Here is a 24,143-nt window from a genome sequence, read left to right as displayed (position 1 = left end):
CGAGATAAATGAAAATGCATGCATTTCCAGATTCTCCTTTCCAAGCAGAACATGAATCATCACTGTCTTTCAGATCTGGTCTTTCACTGGGCTGCAAACTCGAGTTGTAAAAGTTGAATTCTGCCTTCCCATTGATTGGGCTTATACGAGTTGTTGAGAGCAGGCCTCCCTGTAACCATGCCGGAAACTGAACTGGTGTCCTAGACTGCATTTGGATATCAATTCTGAACTCGCATGTTATTGTTAATACAACGCAGACCTTGACATTCCCCTACTTTGTATGTTTGCGTTGAGGCCATGTTGGGCTATGTGTTGAAATAGCGATTCTTCTTAGTTAGCTTTCTCTTCAGTCATACAGAGATAAATGAAAATGCATGCATTTCCAGATTCTCCTTTCCAAGCAGAACATGAATCATCACTGTCTTTCAGATCTGGTCTTTCACTCGGCTGCAAACTCGAGTTGTAAAAGTTGAATTCTGCCTTCCCATTGATTGGGCTTATACGAGTTGTTGAGAGCAGGCCTCCCTGTAACCATGCCGGATACTGAACTGGTGTCCTAGACGGCATTTGGATATCAATTCTGAACTCGCATGTTATTGCTAATACAACGCAGACCTTGACATTCCCCTACTTTGTATGTTTGCGTGGAGGCCATGTTGGGCTGTGTGTTGAAATAGCGATTCTTCTTAGTTAGCTTTCTCTTCAGTCATACAGAGATAAATGAAAATGCATGCATTTCCAGATTCTCCTTTCCAAGCAGAACATGAATCATCACTGTCTTTCAGATCTGGTCTTTCACTGGGCTGCAAACTCGAGTTGTAAAAGTTGAATTCTGCCTTCCCATTGATTGGGCTTATACGAGTTGTTAAGAGCAGGCCTCCCTGTAACCATGCCGGAAACTGAACTGGTGTCCTAGACGGCATTTGGATATCAATTCTGAACTCGCATGTTATTGCTAAAACAACGCAGACCTTGACATTCCCCTACTTTGTATGTTTGCGTGGAGGCCATGTTGGGCTATGTGTTGAAATAGCGATTCTTCTTAGTTAGCTTTCTCTTCAGTCATACAGAGATAAATGAAAATGCATGCATTTCCAGATTCTCCTTTCCAAGCAGAACATGAATCATCACTGTCTTTCAGATCTGGTCTTTCACTGGGCTGCAAACTCGAGTTGTAAAAGTTGAATTCTGCCTTCCCATTGATTGGGCTTATACGAGTTGTTGAGAGCAGGCCTCCCTGTAACCATGCCGGATACTGAACTGGTGTCCTAGACGGCATTTGGATATCAATTCTGAACTCGCATGTTATTGCTAATACAACGCAGACCTTGACATTCCCCTACTTTGTATGTTTGCGTGGAGGCCATGTTGGGCTATGTGTTGAAATAGCGATTCTTCTTAGTTAGCTTTCTCTTCAGCCATACAGAGATAAATGAAAATGCATGCATTTCCAGATTCTCCTTTCCAAGCAGAACATGAATCATCACTGTCTTTCAGATCTGGTCTTTCACTGGGCTGCAAACTCGAGTTGTAAAAGTTGAATTCTGCCTTCCCATTGATTGGGCTTATACGAGTTGTTGAGAGCAGGCCTCCCTGTAACCATGCCGGATACTGAACTGGTGTCCTAGACGGCATTTGGATATCAATTCTGAACTCGCATGTTATTGCTAATACAACGCAGACCTTGACATTCCCCTACTTTGTATGTTTGCGTGGAGGCCATGTTGGGCTATGTGTTGAAATAGCGATTCTTCTTAGTTAGCTTTCTCTTCAGCCATACAGAGATAAATGAAAATGCATGCATTTCCAGATTCTCCTTTCCAAGCAGAACATGAATCATCACTGTCTTTCAGATCTGGTCTTTCACTGGGCTGCAAACTCGAGTTGTAAAAGTTGAATTCTGCCTTCCCATTGATTGGGCTTATACGAGTTGTTGAGAGCAGGCCTCCCTGTAACCATGCCGGAAACTGAACTGGTGTCCTAGACTGCATTTGGATATCAATTCTGAACTCGCATGTTATTGTTAATACAACGCAGACCTTGACATTCCCCTACTTTGTATGTTTGCGTTGAGGCCATGTTGGGCTATGTGTTGAAATAGCGATTCTTCTTAGTTAGCTTTCTCTTCAGTCATACAGAGATAAATGAAAATGCATGCATTTCCAGATTCTCCTTTCCAAGCAGAACATGAATCATCACTGTCTTTCAGATCTGGTCTTTCACTCGGCTGCAAACTCGAGTTGTAAAAGTTGAATTCTGCCTTCCCATTGATTGGGCTTATACGAGTTGTTGAGAGCAGGCCTCCCTGTAACCATGCCGGATACTGAACTGGTGTCCTAGACGGCATTTGGATATCAATTCTGAACTCGCATGTTATTGCTAATACAACGCAGACCTTGACATTCCCCTACTTTGTATGTTTGCGTGGAGGCCATGTTGGGCTGTGTGTTGAAATAGCGATTCTTCTTAGTTAGCTTTCTCTTCAGTCATACAGAGATAAATGAAAATGCATGCATTTCCAGATTCTCCTTTCCAAGCAGAACATGAATCATCACTGTCTTTCAGATCTGGTCTTTCACTGGGCTGCAAACTCGAGTTGTAAAAGTTGAATTCTGCCTTCCCATTGATTGGGCTTATACGAGTTGTTGAGAGCAGGCCTCCCTGTAACCATGCCGGAAACTGAACTGGTGTCCTAGACTGCATTTGGATATCAATTCTGAACTCGCATGTTATTGTTAATACAACGCAGACCTTGACATTCCCCTACTTTGTATGTTTGCGTTGAGGCCATGTTGGGCTATGTGTTGAAATAGCGATTCTTCTTAGTTAGCTTTCTCTTCAGTCATACAGAGATAAATGAAAATGCATGCATTTCCAGATTCTCCTTTCCAAGCAGAACATGAATCATCACTGTCTTTCAGATCTGGTCTTTCACTCGGCTGCAAACTCGAGTTGTAAAAGTTGAATTCTGCCTTCCCATTGATTGGGCTTATACGAGTTGTTGAGAGCAGGCCTCCCTGTAACCATGCCGGATACTGAACTGGTGTCCTAGACGGCATTTGGATATCAATTCTGAACTCGAATGTTATTGCTAATACAACGCAGACCTTGACATTCCCCTACTTTGTATGTTTGCGTGGAGGCCATGTTGGGCTGTGTGTTGAAATAGCGATTCTTCTTAGTTAGCTTTCTCTTCAGCCATACCGAGATAAATGAAAATGCATGCATTTCCAGATTCTCCTTTCCAAGCAGAACATGAATCATCACTGTCTTTCAGATCTGGTCTTTCACTGGGCTGCAAACTCGAGTTGTAAAAGTTGAATTCTGCCTTCCCATTGATTGGGCTTATACGAGTTGTTGAGAGCAGGCCTCCCTGTAACCATGCCGGAAACTGAACTGGTGTCCTAGACTGCATTTGGATATCAATTCTGAACTCGCATGTTATTGTTAATACAACGCAGACCTTGACATTCCCCTACTTTGTATGTTTGCGTTGAGGCCATGTTGGGCTATGTGTTGAAATAGCGATTCTTCTTAGTTAGCTTTCTCTTCAGTCATACAGAGATAAATGAAAATGCATGCATTTCCAGATTCTCCTTTCCAAGCAGAACATGAATCATCACTGTCTTTCAGATCTGGTCTTTCACTCGGCTGCAAACTCGAGTTGTAAAAGTTGAATTCTGCCTTCCCATTGATTGGGCTTATACGAGTTGTTGAGAGCAGGCCTCCCTGTAACCATGCCGGATACTGAACTGGTGTCCTAGACGGCATTTGGATATCAATTCTGAACTCGCATGTTATTGCTAATACAACGCAGACCTTGACATTCCCCTACTTTGTATGTTTGCGTGGAGGCCATGTTGGGCTGTGTGTTGAAATAGCGATTCTTCTTAGTTAGCTTTCTCTTCAGTCATACAGAGATAAATGAAAATGCATGCATTTCCAGATTCTCCTTTCCAAGCAGAACATGAATCATCACTGTCTTTCAGATCTGGTCTTTCACTGGGCTGCAAACTCGAGTTGTAAAAGTTGAATTCTGCCTTCCCATTGATTGGGCTTATACGAGTTGTTAAGAGCAGGCCTCCCTGTAACCATGCCGGAAACTGAACTGGTGTCCTAGACGGCATTTGGATATCAATTCTGAACTCGCATGTTATTGCTAAAACAACGCAGACCTTGACATTCCCCTACTTTGTATGTTTGCGTGGAGGCCATGTTGGGCTATGTGTTGAAATAGCGATTCTTCTTAGTTAGCTTTCTCTTCAGTCATACAGAGATAAATGAAAATGCATGCATTTCCAGATTCTCCTTTCCAAGCAGAACATGAATCATCACTGTCTTTCAGATCTGGTCTTTCACTGGGCTGCAAACTCGAGTTGTAAAAGTTGAATTCTGCCTTCCCATTGATTGGGCTTATACGAGTTGTTGAGAGCAGGCCTCCCTGTAACCATGCCGGATACTGAACTGGTGTCCTAGACGGCATTTGGATATCAATTCTGAACTCGCATGTTATTGCTAATACAACGCAGACCTTGACATTCCCCTACTTTGTATGTTTGCGTGGAGGCCATGTTGGGCTATGTGTTGAAATAGCGATTCTTCTTAGTTAGCTTTCTCTTCAGCCATACAGAGATAAATGAAAATGCATGCATTTCCAGATTCTCCTTTCCAAGCAGAACATGAATCATCACTGTCTTTCAGATCTGGTCTTTCACTGGGCTGCAAACTCGAGTTGTAAAAGTTGAATTCTGCCTTCCCATTGATTGGGCTTATACGAGTTGTTGAGAGCAGGCCTCCCTGTAACCATGCCGGATACTGAACTGGTGTCCTAGACGGCATTTGGATATCAATTCTGAACTCGCATGTTATTGCTAATACAACGCAGACCTTGACATTCCCCTACTTTGTATGTTTGCGTGGAGGCCATGTTGGGCTATGTGTTGAAATAGCGATTCTTCTTAGTTAGCTTTCTCTTCAGCCATACAGAGATAAATGAAAATGCATGCATTTCCAGATTCTCCTTTCCAAGCAGAACATGAATCATCACTGTCTTTCAGATCTGGTCTTTCACTGGGCTGCAAACTCGAGTTGTAAAAGTTGAATTCTGCCTTCCCATTGATTGGGCTTATACGAGTTGTTGAGAGCAGGCCTCCCTGTAACCATGCCGGAAACTGAACTGGTGTCCTAGACTGCATTTGGATATCAATTCTGAACTCGCATGTTATTGTTAATACAACGCAGACCTTGACATTCCCCTACTTTGTATGTTTGCGTTGAGGCCATGTTGGGCTATGTGTTGAAATAGCGATTCTTCTTAGTTAGCTTTCTCTTCAGTCATACAGAGATAAATGAAAATGCATGCATTTCCAGATTCTCCTTTCCAAGCAGAACATGAATCATCACTGTCTTTCAGATCTGGTCTTTCACTCGGCTGCAAACTCGAGTTGTAAAAGTTGAATTCTGCCTTCCCATTGATTGGGCTTATACGAGTTGTTGAGAGCAGGCCTCCCTGTAACCATGCCGGATACTGAACTGGTGTCCTAGACGGCATTTGGATATCAATTCTGAACTCGCATGTTATTGCTAATACAACGCAGACCTTGACATTCCCCTACTTTGTATGTTTGCGTGGAGGCCATGTTGGGCTGTGTGTTGAAATAGCGATTCTTCTTAGTTAGCTTTCTCTTCAGTCATACAGAGATAAATGAAAATGCATGCATTTCCAGATTCTCCTTTCCAAGCAGAACATGAATCATCACTGTCTTTCAGATCTGGTCTTTCACTGGGCTGCAAACTCGAGTTGTAAAAGTTGAATTCTGCCTTCCCATTGATTGGGCTTATACGAGTTGTTAAGAGCAGGCCTCCCTGTAACCATGCCGGAAACTGAACTGGTGTCCTAGACGGCATTTGGATATCAATTCTGAACTCGCATGTTATTGCTAAAACAACGCAGACCTTGACATTCCCCTACTTTGTATGTTTGCGTGGAGGCCATGTTGGGCTATGTGTTGAAATAGCGATTCTTCTTAGTTAGCTTTCTCTTCAGTCATACAGAGATAAATGAAAATGCATGCATTTCCAGATTCTCCTTTCCAAGCAGAACATGAATCATCACTGTCTTTCAGATCTGGTCTTTCACTGGGCTGCAAACTCGAGTTGTAAAAGTTGAATTCTGCCTTTCCATTGATTGGGCTTATACGAGTTGTTAAGAGCAGGCATCCCTGTAACCATGCCGGAAACTGAACTGGTGTCCTAGACTGCATTTGGATATCAATTCTGAACTGGCATGTTATTGCTAATACAACGCAGACCTTGACATTCCCCTACTTTGTATGTTTCCGTGGAGGCCATGTTGGGCTATGTGTTGAAATAGCGATTCTTCTTAGTTAGCTTTCTCTTCAGTCATACAGAGATAAATGAAAATGCATGCATTTCCAGATTCTCCTTTCCTAGCAGAACATGAATCATCACTGTCTTTCAGATCTGGTCTTTCACTGGGCTGCAAACTTGAGTTCTAAATGTTGAATTCTCCCTTCCCATTAATAGGGCTTATACGAGTTGTTAAGAGCAGGCCTCCCTGTAACCATGCCGGAAACTGAACTGGTGTCCTAGACGGCATTTGGATATCAATTCTGAACTCGCATGTTATTGCTTATACAACGCAGACCTTGACATTCCCCTACTTTGTATGTTTGCGTTGAGGCCATGTTGGGCTATGTGTTGAAATAGCGATTCTTCTTAGTTAGCTTTCTCTTCAGTCATACAGAGATAAATGAAAATGCATGCATTTCCAGATTCTCCTTTCCAAGCAGAACATGAATCATCACTGTCTTTCAGATCTGGTCTTTCACTGGGCTGCAAACTCGAGTTGTAAAAGTTGAATTCTGCCTTCCCATTGATTGGGCTTATACGAGTTGTTGAGAGCAGGCCTCCCTGTAACCATGCCGGATACTGAACTGGTGTCCTAGACGGCATTTGGATATCAATTCTGAACTCGCATGTTATTGCTAATACAACGCAGACCTTGACATTCCCCTACTTTGTATGTTTGCGTGGAGGCCATGTTGGGCTATGTGTTGAAATAGCGATTCTTCTTAGTTAGCTTTCTCTTCAGCCATACAGAGATAAATGAAAATGCATGCATTTCCAGATTCTCCTTTCCAAGCAGAACATGAATCATCACTGTCTTTCAGATCTGGTCTTTCACTGGGCTGCAAACTCGCGTTGTAAAAGTTGAATTCTGCCTTCCCATTGATTGGGCTTATACGAGTTGTTGAGAGCAGGCCTCCCTGTAACCATGCCGGAAACTGAACTGGTGTCCTAGACTGCATTTGGATATCAATTCTGAACTCGCATGTTATTGTTAATACAACGCAGACCTTGACATTCCCCTACTTTGTATGTTTGCGTTGAGGCCATGTTGGGCTATGTGTTGAAATAGCGATTCTTCTTAGTTAGCTTTCTCTTCAGTCATACAGAGATAAATGAAAATGCATGCATTTCCAGATTCTCCTTTCCAAGCAGAACATGAATCATCACTGTCTTTCAGATCTGGTCTTTCACTCGGCTGCAAACTCGAGTTGTAAAAGTTGAATTCTGCCTTCCCATTGATTGGGCTTATACGAGTTGTTGAGAGCAGGCCTCCCTGTAACCATGCCGGATACTGAACTGGTGTCCTAGACGGCATTTGGATATCAATTCTGAACTCGAATGTTATTGCTAATACAACGCAGACCTTGACATTCCCCTACTTTGTATGTTTGCGTGGAGGCCATGTTGGGCTGTGTGTTGAAATAGCGATTCTTCTTAGTTAGCTTTCTCTTCAGTCATACAGAGATAAATGAAAATGCATGCATTTCCAGATTCTCCTTTCCAAGCAGAACATGAATCATCACTGTCTTTCAGATCTGGTCTTTCACTGGGCTGCAAACTCGAGTTGTAAAAGTTGAATTCTGCCTTCCCATTGATTGGGCTTATACGAGTTGTTAAGAGCAGGCCTCCCTGTAACCATGCCGGAAACTGAACTGGTGTCCTAGACGGCATTTGGATATCAATTCTGAACTCGCATGTTATTGCTAAAACAACGCAGACCTTGACATTCCCCTACTTTGTATGTTTGCGTGGAGGCCATGTTGGGCTATGTGTTGAAATAGCGATTCTTCTTAGTTAGCTTTCTCTTCAGCCATACCGAGATAAATGAAAATGCATGCATTTCCAGATTCTCCTTTCCAAGCAGAACATGAATCATCACTGTCTTTCAGATCTGGTCTTTCACTGGGCTGCAAACTCGAGTTGTAAAAGTTGAATTCTGCCTTCCCATTGATTGGGCTTATACGAGTTGTTGAGAGCAGGCCTCCCTGTAACCATGCCGGAAACTGAACTGGTGTCCTAGACTGCATTTGGATATCAATTCTGAACTCGCATGTTATTGTTAATACAACGCAGACCTTGACATTCCCCTACTTTGTATGTTTGCGTTGAGGCCATGTTGGGCTATGTGTTGAAATAGCGATTCTTCTTAGTTAGCTTTCTCTTCAGTCATACAGAGATAAATGAAAATGCATGCATTTCCAGATTCTCCTTTCCAAGCAGAACATGAATCATCACTGTCTTTCAGATCTGGTCTTTCACTCGGCTGCAAACTCGAGTTGTAAAAGTTGAATTCTGCCTTCCCATTGATTGGGCTTATACGAGTTGTTGAGAGCAGGCCTCCCTGTAACCATGCCGGAAACTGAACTGGTGTCCTAGACGGCATTTGGATATCAATTCTGAACTGGCATGTTATTGCTAATACAACGCAGACCTTGACATTCCCCTACTTTGTATGTTTCCGTGGAGGCCATGTTGGGCTATGTGTTGAAATAGCGATTCTTCTTAGTTAGCTTTCTCTTCAGTCATACAGAGATAAATGAAAATGCATGCATTTCCAGATTCTCCTTTCCAAGCAGAACATGAATCATCACTGTCTTTCAGATCTGGTCTTTCACTGGGCTGCAAACTTGAGTTGTAAATGTTGAATTCTCCCTTCCCATTAATAGGGCTTATACGAGTTGTTAAGAGCAGGCCTCCCTGTAACCATGCCGGAAACTGAACTGGTGTCCTAGACGGCATTTGGATATCAATTCTGAACTCGCATGTTATTGCGAATACAACGCAGACCTTGACATTCCCCTACTTTGTATGTTTGCGTGGAGGCCATGTTGGGCTATGTGTTGAAATAGCGATTCTTCTTAGTTAGCTTTCTCTTCAGTCATACAGAGATAAATGAAAATGCATGCATTTCCAGATTCTCCTTTCCAAGCAGAACATGAATCATCACTGTCTTTCAGATCTGGTCTTTCACTGGGCTGCAAACTTGAGTTGTAAATGTTGAATTCTCCCTTCCCATTAATAGGGCTTATACGAGTTGTTGAGAGCATGCCTCCCTCTAACCATGCCGGAAACTGAACTGGTGTCCTAGACGGCATTTGGATATCAATTCTGAACTCGCATGTTATTGTTTATACAACGCAGACCTTGACATTCCCCTACTTTGTATGTTTGCGTTGAGGCCATGTTGGGCTATGTGTTGAAATAGCGATTCTTCTTAGTTAGCTTTCTCTTCAGTCATACAGAGATAAATGAAAATGCATGCATTTCCAGATTCTCCTTTCCAAGCAGAACATGAATCATCACTGTCTTTCAGATCTGGTCTTTCACTGGGCTGCAAACTCGAGTTGTAAAAGTTGAATTCTGCCTTCCCATTGATTGGGCTTATACGAGTTGTTGAGAGCAGGCCTCCCTGTAACCATGCCGGATACTGAACTGGTGTCCTAGACGGCATTTGGATATCAATTCTGAACTCGCATGTTATTGCTAATACAACGCAGACCTTGACATTCCCCTACTTTGTATGTTTGCGTGGAGGCCATGTTGGGCTATGTGTTGAAATAGCGATTCTTCTTAGTTAGCTTTCTCTTCAGCCATACAGAGATAAATGAAAATGCATGCATTTCCAGATTCTCCTTTCCAAGCAGAACATGAATCATCACTGTCTTTCAGATCTGGTCTTTCACTGGGCTGCAAACTCGAGTTGTAAAAGTTGAATTCTGCCTTCCCATTGATTGGGCTTATACGAGTTGTTGAGAGCAGGCCTCCCTGTAACCATGCCGGAAACTGAACTGGTGTCCTAGACTGCATTTGGATATCAATTCTGAACTCGCATGTTATTGTTAATACAACGCAGACCTTGACATTCCCCTACTTTGTATGTTTGCGTTGAGGCCATGTTGGGCTATGTGTTGAAATAGCGATTCTTCTTAGTTAGCTTTCTCTTCAGTCATACAGAGATAAATGAAAATGCATGCATTTCCAGATTCTCCTTTCCAAGCAGAACATGAATCATCACTGTCTTTCAGATCTGGTCTTTCACTCGGCTGCAAACTCGAGTTGTAAAAGTTGAATTCTGCCTTCCCATTGATTGGGCTTATACGAGTTGTTGAGAGCAGGCCTCCCTGTAACCATGCCGGATACTGAACAGGTGTCCTAGACGGCATTTGGATATCAATTCTGAACTCGCATGTTATTGCTAATACAACGCAGACCTTGACATTCCCCTACTTTGTATGTTTGCGTGGAGGCCATGTTGGGCTGTGTGTTGAAATAGCGATTCTTCTTAGTTAGCTTTCTCTTCAGTCATACAGAGATAAATGAAAATGCATGCATTTCCAGATTCTCCTTTCCAAGCAGAACATGAATCATCACTGTCTTTCAGATCTGGTCTTTCACTGGGCTGCAAACTCGAGTTGTAAAAGTTGAATTCTGCCTTCCCATTGATTGGGCTTATACGAGTTGTTAAGAGCAGGCCTCCCTGTAACCATGCCGGAAACTGAACTGGTGTCCTAGACGGCATTTGGATATCAATTCTGAACTCGCATGTTATTGCTAAAACAACGCAGACCTTGACATTCCCCTACTTTGTATGTTTGCGTGGAGGCCATGTTGGGCTATGTGTTGAAATAGCGATTCTTCTTAGTTAGCTTTCTCTTCAGCCATACCGAGATAAATGAAAATGCATGCATTTCCAGATTCTCCTTTCCAAGCAGAACATGAATCATCACTGTCTTTCAGATCTGGTCTTTCACTGGGCTGCAAACTCGAGTTGTAAAAGTTGAATTCTGCCTTCCCATTGATTGGGCTTATACGAGTTGTTGAGAGCAGGCCTCCCTGTAACCATGCCGGATACTGAACTGGTGTCCTAGACGGCATTTGGATATCAATTCTGAACTCGCATGTTATTGCTAATACAACGCAGACCTTGACATTCCCCTACTTTGTATGTTTGCGTGGAGGCCATGTTGGGCTATGTGTTGAAATAGCGATTCTTCTTAGTTAGCTTTCTCTTCAGCCATACAGAGATAAATGAAAATGCATGCATTTCCAGATTCTCCTTTCCAAGCAGAACATGAATCATCACTGTCTTTCAGATCTGGTCTTTCACTGGGCTGCAAACTCGAGTTGTAAAAGTTGAATTCTGCCTTCCCATTGATTGGGCTTATACGAGTTGTTGAGAGCAGGCCTCCCTGTAACCATGCCGGAAACTGAACTGGTGTCCTAGACTGCATTTGGATATCAATTCTGAACTCGCATGTTATTGTTAATACAACGCAGACCTTGACATTCCCCTACTTTGTATGTTTGCGTTGAGGCCATGTTGGGCTATGTGTTGAAATAGCGATTCTTCTTAGTTAGCTTTCTCTTCAGTCATACAGAGATAAATGAAAATGCATGCATTTCCAGATTCTCCTTTCCAAGCAGAACATGAATCATCACTGTCTTTCAGATCTGGTCTTTCACTCGGCTGCAAACTCGAGTTGTAAAAGTTGAATTCTGCCTTCCCATTGATTGGGCTTATACGAGTTGTTGAGAGCAGGCCTCCCTGTAACCATGCCGGATACTGAACTGGTGTCCTAGACGGCATTTGGATATCAATTCTGAACTCGAATGTTATTGCTAATACAACGCAGACCTTGACATTCCCCTACTTTGTATGTTTGCGTGGAGGCCATGTTGGGCTGTGTGTTGAAATAGCGATTCTTCTTAGTTAGCTTTCTCTTCAGCCATACCGAGATAAATGAAAATGCATGCATTTCCAGATTCTCCTTTCCAAGCAGAACATGAATCATCACTGTCTTTCAGATCTGGTCTTTCACTGGGCTGCAAACTCGAGTTGTAAAAGTTGAATTCTGCCTTCCCATTGATTGGGCTTATACGAGTTGTTGAGAGCAGGCCTCCCTGTAACCATGCCGGAAACTGAACTGGTGTCCTAGACTGCATTTGGATATCAATTCTGAACTCGCATGTTATTGTTAATACAACGCAGACCTTGACATTCCCCTACTTTGTATGTTTGCGTTGAGGCCATGTTGGGCTATGTGTTGAAATAGCGATTCTTCTTAGTTAGCTTTCTCTTCAGTCATACAGAGATAAATGAAAATGCATGCATTTCCAGATTCTCCTTTCCAAGCAGAACATGAATCATCACTGTCTTTCAGATCTGGTCTTTCACTCGGCTGCAAACTCGAGTTGTAAAAGTTGAATTCTGCCTTCCCATTGATTGGGCTTATACGAGTTGTTGAGAGCAGGCCTCCCTGTAACCATGCCGGAAACTGAACTGGTGTCCTAGACGGCATTTGGATATCAATTCTGAACTGGCATGTTATTGCTAATACAACGCAGACCTTGACATTCCCCTACTTTGTATGTTTCCGTGGAGGCCATGTTGGGCTATGTGTTGAAATAGCGATTCTTCTTAGTTAGCTTTCTCTTCAGTCATACAGAGATAAATGAAAATGCATGCATTTCCAGATTCTCCTTTCCAAGCAGAACATGAATCATCACTGTCTTTCAGATCTGGTCTTTCACTGGGCTGCAAACTTGAGTTGTAAATGTTGAATTCTCCCTTCCCATTAATAGGGCTTATACGAGTTGTTAAGAGCAGGCCTCCCTGTAACCATGCCGGAAACTGAACTGGTGTCCTAGACGGCATTTGGATATCAATTCTGAACTCGCATGTTATTGCGAATACAACGCAGACCTTGACATTCCCCTACTTTGTATGTTTGCGTGGAGGCCATGTTGGGCTATGTGTTGAAATAGCGATTCTTCTTAGTTAGCTTTCTCTTCAGTCATACAGAGATAAATGAAAATGCATGCATTTCCAGATTCTCCTTTCCAAGCAGAACATGAATCATCACTGTCTTTCAGATCTGGTCTTTCACTGGGCTGCAAACTCGAGTTGTAAAAGTTGAATTCTGCCTTCCCATTGATTGGGCTTATACGAGTTGTTAAGAGCAGGCATCCCTGTAACCATGCCGGAAACTGAACTGGTGTCCTAGACGGCATTTGGATATCAATTCTGAACTCGCATGTTATTGCTTATACAACGCAGACCTTGACATTCCCCTACTTTGTATGTTTGCGTTGAGGCCATGTTGGGCTATGTGTTGAAATAGCGATTCTTCTTAGTTAGCTTTCTCTTCAGTCATACAGAGATAAATGAAAATGCATGCATTTCCAGATTCTCCTTTCCAAGCAGAACATGAATCATCACTGTCTTTCAGATCTGGTCTTTCACTGGGCTGCAAACTCGAGTTGTAAAAGTTGAATTCTGCCTTCCCATTGATTGGGCTTATACGAGTTGTTAAGAGCAGGCCTCCCTGTAACCATGCCGGAAACTGAACTGGTGTCCTAGACGGCATTTGGATATCAATTCTGAACTCGCATGTTATTGCTAAAACAACGCAGACCTTGACATTCCCCTACTTTGTATGTTTGCGTGGAGGCCATGTTGGGCTATGTGTTGAAATAGCGATTCTTCTTAGTTAGCTTTCTCTTCAGCCATACCGAGATAAATGAAAATGCATGCATTTCCAGATTCTCCTTTCCAAGCAGAACATGAATCATCACTGTCTTTCAGATCTGGTCTTTCACTGGGCTGCAAACTCGAGTTGTAAAAGTTGAATTCTGCCTTCCCATTGATTGGGCTTATACGAGTTGTTGAGAGCAGGCCTCCCTGTAACCATGCCGGAAACTGAACTGGTGTCCTAGACTGCATTTGGATATCAATTCTGAACTCGCATGTTATTGTTAATACAACGCAGACCTTGACATTCCCCTACTTTGTATGTTTGCGTTGAGGCCATGTTGGGCTATGTGTTGAAATAGCGATTCTTCTTAGTTAGCTTTCTCTTCAGTCATACAGAGATAAATGAAAATGCATGCATTTCCAGATTCTCCTTTCCAAGCAGAACATGAATCATCACTGTCTTTCAGATCTGGTCTTTCACTCGGCTGCAAACTCGAGTTGTAAAAGTTGAATTCTGCCTTCCCATTGATTGGGCTTATACGAGTTGTTGAGAGCAGGCCTCCCTGTAACCATGCCGGAAACTGAACTGGTGTCCTAGACGGCATTTGGATATCAATTCTGAACTGGCATGTTATTGCTAATACAACGCAGACCTTGACATTCCCCTACTTTGTATGTTTCCGTGGAGGCCATGTTGGGCTATGTGTTGAAATAGCGATTCTTCTTAGTTAGCTTTCTCTTCAGTCATACAGAGATAAATGAAAATGCATGCATTTCCAGATTCTCCTTTCCAAGCAGAACATGAATCATCACTGTCTTTCAGATCTGGTCTTTCACTGGGCTGCAAACTTGAGTTGTAAATGTTGAATTCTCCCTTCCCATTAATAGGGCTTATACGAGTTGTTAAGAGCAGGCCTCCCTGTAACCATGCCGGAAACTGAACTGGTGTCCTAGACGGCATTTGGATATCAATTCTGAACTCGCATGTTATTGCGAATACAACGCAGACCTTGACATTCCCCTACTTTGTATGTTTGCGTGGAGGCCATGTTGGGCTATGTGTTGAAATAGCGATTCTTCTTAGTTAGCTTTCTCTTCAGTCATACAGAGATAAATGAAAATGCATGCATTTCCAGATTCTCCTTTCCAAGCAGAACATGAATCATCACTGTCTTTCAGATCTGGTCTTTCACTGGGCTGCAAACTCGAGTTGTAAAAGTTGAATTCTGCCTTCCCATTGATTGGGCTTATACGAGTTGTTAAGAGCAGGCATCCCTGTAACCATGCCGGAAACTGAACTGGTGTCCTAGACGGCATTTGGATATCAATTCTGAACTCGCATGTTATTGCTTATACAACGCAGACCTTGACATTCCCCTACTTTGTATGTTTGCGTTGAGGCCATGTTGGGCTATGTGTTGAAATAGCGATTCTTCTTAGTTAGCTTTCTCTTCAGTCATACAGAGATAAATGAAAATGCATGCATTTCCAGATTCTCCTTTCCAAGCAGAACATGAATCATCACTGTCTTTCAGATCTGGTCTTTCACTGGGCTGCAAACTCGAGTTGTAAAAGTTGAATTCTGCCTTCCCATTGATTGGGCTTATACGAGTTGTTGAGAGCAGGCCTCCCTGTAACCATGCCGGATACTGAACTGGTGTCCTAGACGGCATTTGGATATCAATTCTGAACTCGCATGTTATTGCTAATACAACGCAGACCTTGACATTCCCCTACTTTGTATGTTTGCGTGGAGGCCATGTTGGGCTATGTGTTGAAATAGCGATTCTTCTTAGTTAGCTTTCTCTTCAGCCATACAGAGATAAATGAAAATGCATGCATTTCCAGATTCTCCTTTCCAAGCAGAACATGAATCATCACTGTCTTTCAGATCTGGTCTTTCACTGGGCTGCAAACTCGAGTTGTAAAAGTTGAATTCTGCCTTCCCATTGATTGGGCTTATACGAGTTGTTGAGAGCAGGCCTCCCTGTAACCATGCCGGAAACCCGAACTGGTGTCCTAGACTGCATTTGGATATCAATTCTGAACTCGCATGTTATTGTTAATACAACGCAGACCTTGACATTCCCCTACTTTGTATGTTTGCGTTGAGGCCATGTTGGGCTATGTGTTGAAATAGCGATTCTTCTTAGTTAGCTTTCTCTTCAGTCATACAGAGATAAATGAAAATGCATGCATTTCCAGATTCTCCTTTCCAAGCAGAACATGAATCATCACTGTCTTTCAGATCTGGTCTTTCACTCGGCTGCAAACTCGAGTTGTAAAAGTTGAATTCTGCCTTCCCATTGATTGGGCTTATACGAGTTGTTGAGAGCAGGCCTCCCTGTAACCATGCCGGATACTGAACTGGTGTCCTAGACGGCATTTGGATATCAATTCTGAACTCGCATGTTATTGCTAATACAACGCAGACCTTGACATTCCCCTACTTTGTATGTTTGCGTGGAGGCCATGTTGGGCTGTGTGTTGAAATAGCGATTCTTCTTAGTTAGCTTTCTCTTCAGTCATACAGAGATAAATGAAAATGCATGCATTTCCAGATTCTCCTTTCCAAGCAGAACATGAATCATCACTGTCTTTCAGATCTGGTCTTTCACTGGGCTGCAAACTCGAGTTGTAAAAGTTGAATTCTGCCTTCCCATTGATTGGGCTTATACGAGTTGTTGAGAGCAGGCCTCCCTGTAACCATGCCGGAAACTGAACTGGTGTCCTAGACGGCATTTGGATATCAATTCTGAACTCGCATGTTATTGCTAAAACAACGCAGACCTTGACATTCCCCTACTTTGTATGTTTGCGTGGAGGCCATGTTGGGCTATGTGTTGAAATAGCGATTCTTCTTAGTTAGCTTTCTCTTCAGCCATACCGAGATAAATGAAAATGCATGCATTTCCAGATTCTCCTTTCCAAGCAGAACATGAATCATCACTGTCTTTCAGATCTGGTCTTTCACTGGGCTGCAAACTCGAGTTGTAAAAGTTGAATTCTGCCTTCCCATTGATTGGGCTTATACGAGTTGTTGAGAGCAGGCCTCCCTGTAACCATGCCGGAAACTGAACTGGTGTCCTAGACTGCATTTGGGTATCAATTCTGAACTCGCATGTTATTGTTAATACAACGCAGACCTTGACATTCCCCTACTTTGTATGTTTCCGTGGAGGCCATGTTGGGCTATGTGTTGAAATAGCGATTCTTCTTAGTTAGCTTTCTCTTCAGTCATACAGAGATAAATGAAAATGCATGCATTTCCAGATTCTCCTTTCCAAGCAGAACATGAATCATCACTGTCTTTCAGATCTGGTCTTTCACTGGGCTGCAAACTTGAGTTGTAAATGTTGAATTCTCCCTTCCCATTAATAGGGCTTATACGAGTTGTTAAGAGCAGGCCTCCCTGTAACCATGCCGGAAACTGAACTGGTGTCCTAGACGGCATTTGGATATCAATTCTGAACTCGCATGTTATTGCGAATACAACGCAGACCTTGACATTCCCCTACTTTGTATGTTTGCGTGGAGGCCATGTTGGGCTATGTGTTGAAATAGCGATTCTTCTTAGTTAGCTTTCTCTTCAGTCATACAGAGATAAATGAAAATGCATGCATTTCCAGATTCTCCTTTCCAAGCAGAACATGAATCATCACTGTCTTTCAGATCTGGTCTTTCACTGGGCTGCAAACTCGAGTTGTAAAAGTTGAATTCTGCCTTCCCATTGATTGGGCTTATACGAGTTGTTAAGAGCAGGCATCCCTGTAACCATGCCGGAAACTGAACTGGTGTCCTAGACGGCATTTGGATATCAATTCTGAACTCGCATGTTATTGCTTATACAACGCAGACCTTGACATTCCCCTACTTTGTATGTTTGCGTTGAGGCCATGTTGGGCTATGTGTTGAAATAGCGATTCTTCTTAGTTAGCTTTCTCTTCAGTCATACAGAGATAAATGAAAATGCATGCATTTCCAGATTCTCCTTTCCAAGCAGAACATGAATCATCACTGTCTTTCAGATCTGGTCTTTCACTGGGCTGCAAACTTGAGTTGTAAATGTTGAATTCTCCCTTCCCATTAATAGGGCTTATACGAGTTGTTAAGAGCAGGCCTCCCTGTAACCATGCCGGAAACTGAACTGGTGTCCTAGACGGCATTTGGATATCAATTCTGAACTCGCATGTTATTGCGAATACAACGCAGACCTTGACATTCCCCTACTTTGTATGTTTGCGTGGAGGCCATGTTGGGCTATGTGTTGAAATAGCGATTCTTCTTAGTTAGCTTTCTCTTCAGTCATACAGAGATAAATGAAAATGCATGCATTTCCAGATTCTCCTTTCCAAGCAGAACATGAATCATCACTGTCTTTCAGATCTGGTCTTTCACTGGGCTGCAAACTCGAGTTGTAAAAGTTGAATTCTGCCTTCCCATTGATTGGGCTTATACGAGTTGTTAAGAGCAGGCATCCCTGTAACCATGCCGGAAACTGAACTGGTGTCCTAGACGGCATTTGGATATCAATTCTGAACTCGCATGTTATTGCTTATACAACGCAGACCTTGACATTCCCCTACTTTGTATGTTTGCGTTGAGGCCATGTTGGGCTATGTGTTGAAATAGCGATTCTTCTTAGTTAGCTTTCTCTTCAGTCATACAGAGATAAATGAAAATGCATGCATTTCCAGATTCTCCTTTCCAAGCAGAACATGAATCATCACTGTCTTTCAGATCTGGTCTTTCACTGGGCTGCAAACTCGAGTTGTAAAAGTTGAATTCTGCCTTCCCATTGATTGGGCTTATACGAGTTGTTGAGAGCAGGCCTCCCTGTAACCATGCCGGATACTGAACTGGTGTCCTAGACGGCATTTGGATATCAATTCTGAACTCGCATGTTATTGCTAATACAACGCAGACCTTGACATTCCCCTACTTTGTATGTTTGCGTGGAGGCCATGTTGGGCTATGTGTTGAAATAGCGATTCTTCTTAGTTAGCTTTCTCTTCAGCCATACAGAGATAAATGAAAATGCATGCATTTCCAGATTCTCCTTTCCAAGCAGAACATGAATCATCACTGTCTTTCAGATCTGGTCTTTCACTGGGCTGCAAACTCGAGTTGTAAAAGTTGAATTCTGCCTTCCCATTGATTGGGCTTATACGAGTTGTTGACAGCAGGCCTCCCTGTAACCATGCCGGAAACTGAACTGGTGTCCTAGACTGCATTTGGATATCAATTCTGAACTCGCATGTTATTGTTAATACAACGCAGACCTTGACATTCCCCTACTTTGTATGTTTGCGTTGAGGCCATGTTGGGCTATGTGTTGAAATAGCGATTCTTCTTAGTTAGCTTTCTCTTCAGTCATACAGAGATAAATGAAAATGCATGCATTTCCAGATTCTCCTTTCCAAGCAGAACATGAATCATCACTGTCTTTCAGATCTGGTCTTTCACTCGGCTGCAAACTCGAGTTGTAAAAGTTGAATTCTGCCTTCCCATTGATTGGGCTTATACGAGTTGTTGAGAGCAGGCCTCCCTGTAACCATGCCGGATACTGAACTGGTGTCCTAGACGGCATTTGGATATCAATTCTGAACTCGCATGTTATTGCTAATACAACGCAGACCTTGACATTCCCCTACTTTGTATGTTTGCGTGGAGGCCATGTTGGGCTGTCTGTTGAAATAGCGATTCTTCTTAGTTAGCTTTCTCTTCAGTCATACAGAGATAAATGAAAATGCATGCATTTCCAGATTCTCCTTTCCAAGCAGAACATGAATCATCACTGTCTTTCAGATCTGGTCTTTCACTGGGCTGCAAACTCGAGTTGTAAATGTTGAATTCTCCCTTCCCATTAATAGGGCTTATACGAGTTGTTAAGAGCAGGCCTCCCTGTAACCATGCCGGAAACTGAACTGGTGTCCTAGACGGCATTTGGATATCAATTCTGAACCCGCATGTTATTGCGAATACAACGCAGACCTTGACATTCCCCTACTTTGTATGTTTGCGTGGAGGCCATGTTGGGCTATGTGTTGAAATAGCGATTCTTCTTAGTTAGCTTTCTCTTCAGTCATACAGAGATAAATGAAAATGCATGCATTTCCAGATTCTCCTTTCCAAGCAGAACATGAATCATCACTGTCTTTCAGATTTGGTCTTTCACTCGGCTGCAAACTCGAGTTGTAAAAGTTGAATTCTGCCTTCCCATTGATTGGGCTTATACGAGTTGTTGAGAGCAGGCCTCCCTGTAACCATGCCGGAAACTGAACTGGTGTCCTAGACGGCATTTGGATATCAATTCTGAACTGGCATGTTATTGCTAATACAACGCAGACCTTGACATTCCCCTACTTTGTATGTTTCCGTGGAGGCCATGTTGGGCTATGTGTTGAAATAGCGATTCTTCTTAGTTAGCTTTCTCTTCAGTCATACAGAGATAAATGAAAATGCATGCATTTCCAGATTCTCCTTTCCAAGCAGAACATGAATCATCACTGTCTTTCAGATCTGGTCTTTCACTGGGCTGCAAACTTGAGTTGTAAATGTTGAATTCTCCCTTCCCATTAATAGGGCTTATACGAGTTGTTAAGAGCAGGCCTCCCTGTAACCATGCCGGAAACTGAACTGGTGTCCTAGACGGCATTTGGATATCAATTCTGAACTCGCATGTTATTGCGAATACAACGCAGACCTTGACATTCCCCTACTTTGTATGTTTGCGTGGAGGCCATGTTGGGCTATGTGTTGAAATAGCGATTCTTCTTAGTTAGCTTTCTCTTCAGTCATACAGAGATAAATGAAAATGCATGCATTTCCAGATTCTCCTTTCCAAGCAGAACATGAATCATCACTGTCTTTCAGATCTGGTCTTTCACTGGGCTGCAAACTCGAGTTGTAAAAGTTGAATTCTGCCTTCCCATTGATTGGGCTTATACGAGTTGTTGAGAGCAGGCCTCCCTGGAACCATGCCGGAAACTGAACTGGTGTCCTAGACTGCATTTGGATATCAATTCTGAACTCGCATGTTATTGTTAATACAACGCAGACCTTGACATTCCCCTACTTTGTATGTTTGCGTTGAGGCCATGTTGGGCTATGTGTTGAAATAGCGATTCTTCTTAGTTAGCTTTCTCTTCAGTCATACAGAGATAAATGAAAATGCATGCATTTCCAGATTCTCCTTTCCAAGCAGAACATGAATCATCTCTATCTTTCAGATCTGGTCTTTCACTCGGCTGCAAACTCGAGTTGTAAAAGTTGAATTCTGCCTTCCCATTGATTGGGCTTATACGAGTTGTTGAGAGCAGGCCTCCCTGTAACCATGCCGGAAACTGAACTGGTGTCCTAGACGGCATGTGGATATCAATTCTGAACTCGCATGTTATTGTTAATACAACGCAGACCTTGACATTCCCCTACTTTGTATGTTTGCGTTGAGGCCATGTTGGGCTATGTGTTGAAATAGCGATTCTTCTTAGTTAGCTTTCTCTTCAGTCATACAGAGATAAATGAAAATGCATGCATTTCCAGATTCTCCTTTCCAAGCAGAACATGAATCATCACTGTCTTTCAGATCTGGTCTTTCACTCGGCTGCAAACTCGAGTTGTAAAAGTTGAATTCTGCCTTCCCATTGATTGGGCTTATACGAGTTGTTGAGAGCAGGCCTCCCTGTAACCATGCCGGATACTGAACTGGTGTCCTAGACGGCATTTGGATATCAATTCTGAACTCGCATGTTATTGCTAATACAACGCAGACCTTGACATTCCCCTACTTTGTATGTTTGCGTGGAGGCCATGTTGGGCTGTCTGTTGAAATAGCGATTCTTCTTAGTTAGCTTTCTCTTCAGTCATACAGAGATAAATGAAAATGCATGCATTTCCAGATTCTCCTTTCCAAGCAGAACATGAATCATCACTGTCTTTCAGATCTGGTCTTTCACTGGGCTGCAAACTCGAGTTGTAAATGTTGAATTCTCCCTTCCCATTAATAGGGCTTATACGAGTTGTTAAGAGCAGGCCTCCCTGTAACCATGCCGGAAACTGAACTGGTGTCCTAGACGGCATTTGGATATCAATTCTGAACCCGCATGTTATTGCGAATACAACGCAGACCTTGACATTCCCCTACTTTGTATGTTTGCGTGGAGGCCATGTTGGGCTATGTGTTGAAATAGCGATTCTTCTTAGTTAGCTTTCTCTTCAGTCATACAGAGATAAATGAAAATGCATGCATTTCCAGATTCTCCTTTCCAAGCAGAACATGAATCATCACTGTCTTTCAGATCTGGTCTTTCACTCGGCTGCAAACTCGAGTTGTAAAAGTTGAATTCTGCCTTCCCATTGATTGGGCTTATACGAGTTGTTGAGAGCAGGCCTCCCTGTAACCATGCCGGAAACTGAACTGGTGTCCTAGACGGCATTTGGATATCAATTCTGAACTCGGCATGTTATTGCGAATACAACGCAGACCTTGACATTCCCCTACTTTGTATGTTTCCGTGGAGGCCATGTTGGGCTATGTGTTGAAATAGCGATTCTTCTTAGTTAGCTTTCTCTTCAGTCATACAGAGATAAATGAAAATGCATGCATTCCAGATTCTCCTTTCCAAGCAGAACATGAATCATCACTGTCTTTCAGATCTGGTCTTTCACTGGGCTGCAAACTTGAGTTGTAAAAGTTGAATTCTGCCTTCCCATTGATTGGGCTTATACGAGTTGTTGAGAGCAGGCCTCCCTGTAACCATGCCGAGAAACTGAACTGGTGTCCTAGACGGCATTTGGATATCAATTCTGAACTGGCATGTTATTGCGAATACAACGCAGACCTTGACATTCCCCTACTTTGTATGTTTCCGTGGAGGCCATGTTGGGCTATGTGTTGAAATAGCGATTCTTCTTAGTTAGCTTTCTCTTCAGTCATACAGAGATAAATGAAAATGCATGCATTTCCAGATTCTCCTTTCCAAGCAGAACATGAATCATCACTGTCTTTCAGATCTGGTCTTTCACTGGGCTGCAAACTTGAGTTGTAAATGTTGAATTCTCCCTTCCCATTAATAGGGCTTATACGAGTTGTTAAGAGCAGGCCTCCCTGTAACCATGCCGGAAACTGAACTGGTGTCCTAGACGGCATTTGGATATCAATTCTGAACTCGCATGTTATTGCGAATACAACGCAGACCTTGACATTCCCCTACTTTGTATGTTTCCGTGGAGGCCATGTTGGGCTATGTGTTGAAATAGCGATTCTTCTTAGTTAGCTTTCTCTTCAGTCATACAGAGATAAATGAAAATGCATGCATTTCCAGATTCTCCTTTCCAAGCAGAACATGAATCATCACTGTCTTTCAGATCTGGTCTTTCACTCGGCTGCAAACTCGAGTTGTAAAAGTTGAATTCTGCCTTCCCATTGATTGGGCTTATACGAGTTGTTGAGAGCAGGCCTCCCTGTAACCATGCCGGAAACTGAACTGGTGTCCTAGACGGCATTTGGATATCAATTCTGAACTGGCATGTTATTGCGAATACAACGCAGACCTTGACATTCCCCTACTTTGTATGTTTCCGTGGAGGCCATGTTGGGCTATGTGTTGAAATAGCGATTCTTCTTAGTTAGCTTTCTCTTCAGTCATACAGAGATAAATGAAAATGCATGCATTTCCAGATTCTCCTTTCCAAGCAGAACATGAATCATCACTGTCTTTCAGATCTGGTCTTTCACTGGGCTGCAAACTTGAGTTGTAAATGTTGAATTCTCCCTTCCCATTAATAGGGCTTATACGAGTTGTTAAGAGCAGGCCTCCCTGTAACCATGCCGGAAACTGAACTGGTGTCCTAGACGGCATTTGGATATCAATTCTGAACTCGCATGTTATTGCGAATACAACGCAGACCTTGACATTCCCCTACTTTGTATGTTTGCGTGGAGGCCATGTTGGGCTATGTGTTGAAATAGCGATTCTTCTTAGTTAGCTTTCTCTTCAGTCATACAGAGATAAATGAAAATGCATGCATTTCCAGATTCTCCTTTCAAGCAGAACATGAATCATCACTGTCTTTCAGATCTGGTCTTTCACTGGGCTGCAAACTCGAGTTGTAAAAGTTGAATTCTGCCTTCCCATTGATTGGGCTTATACGAGTTGTTGAGAGCAGGCCTCCCTGGAACCATGCCGGGAAACTGAACTGGTGTCCTAGACTGCATTTGGATATCAATTCTGAACTCGCATGTTATTGTTAATACAACGCAGACCTTGACATTCCCCTACTTTGTATGTTTTGA

The sequence above is a fragment of the Candoia aspera genome, chromosome 11 (genome assembly GCF_035149785.1).
Source record: "Candoia aspera isolate rCanAsp1 chromosome 11, rCanAsp1.hap2, whole genome shotgun sequence".
NCBI classification, from domain to species: domain Eukaryota; kingdom Metazoa; phylum Chordata; class Lepidosauria; order Squamata; family Boidae; genus Candoia; species Candoia aspera.
Note: the sequence above shows the minus strand (reverse complement) of the source record.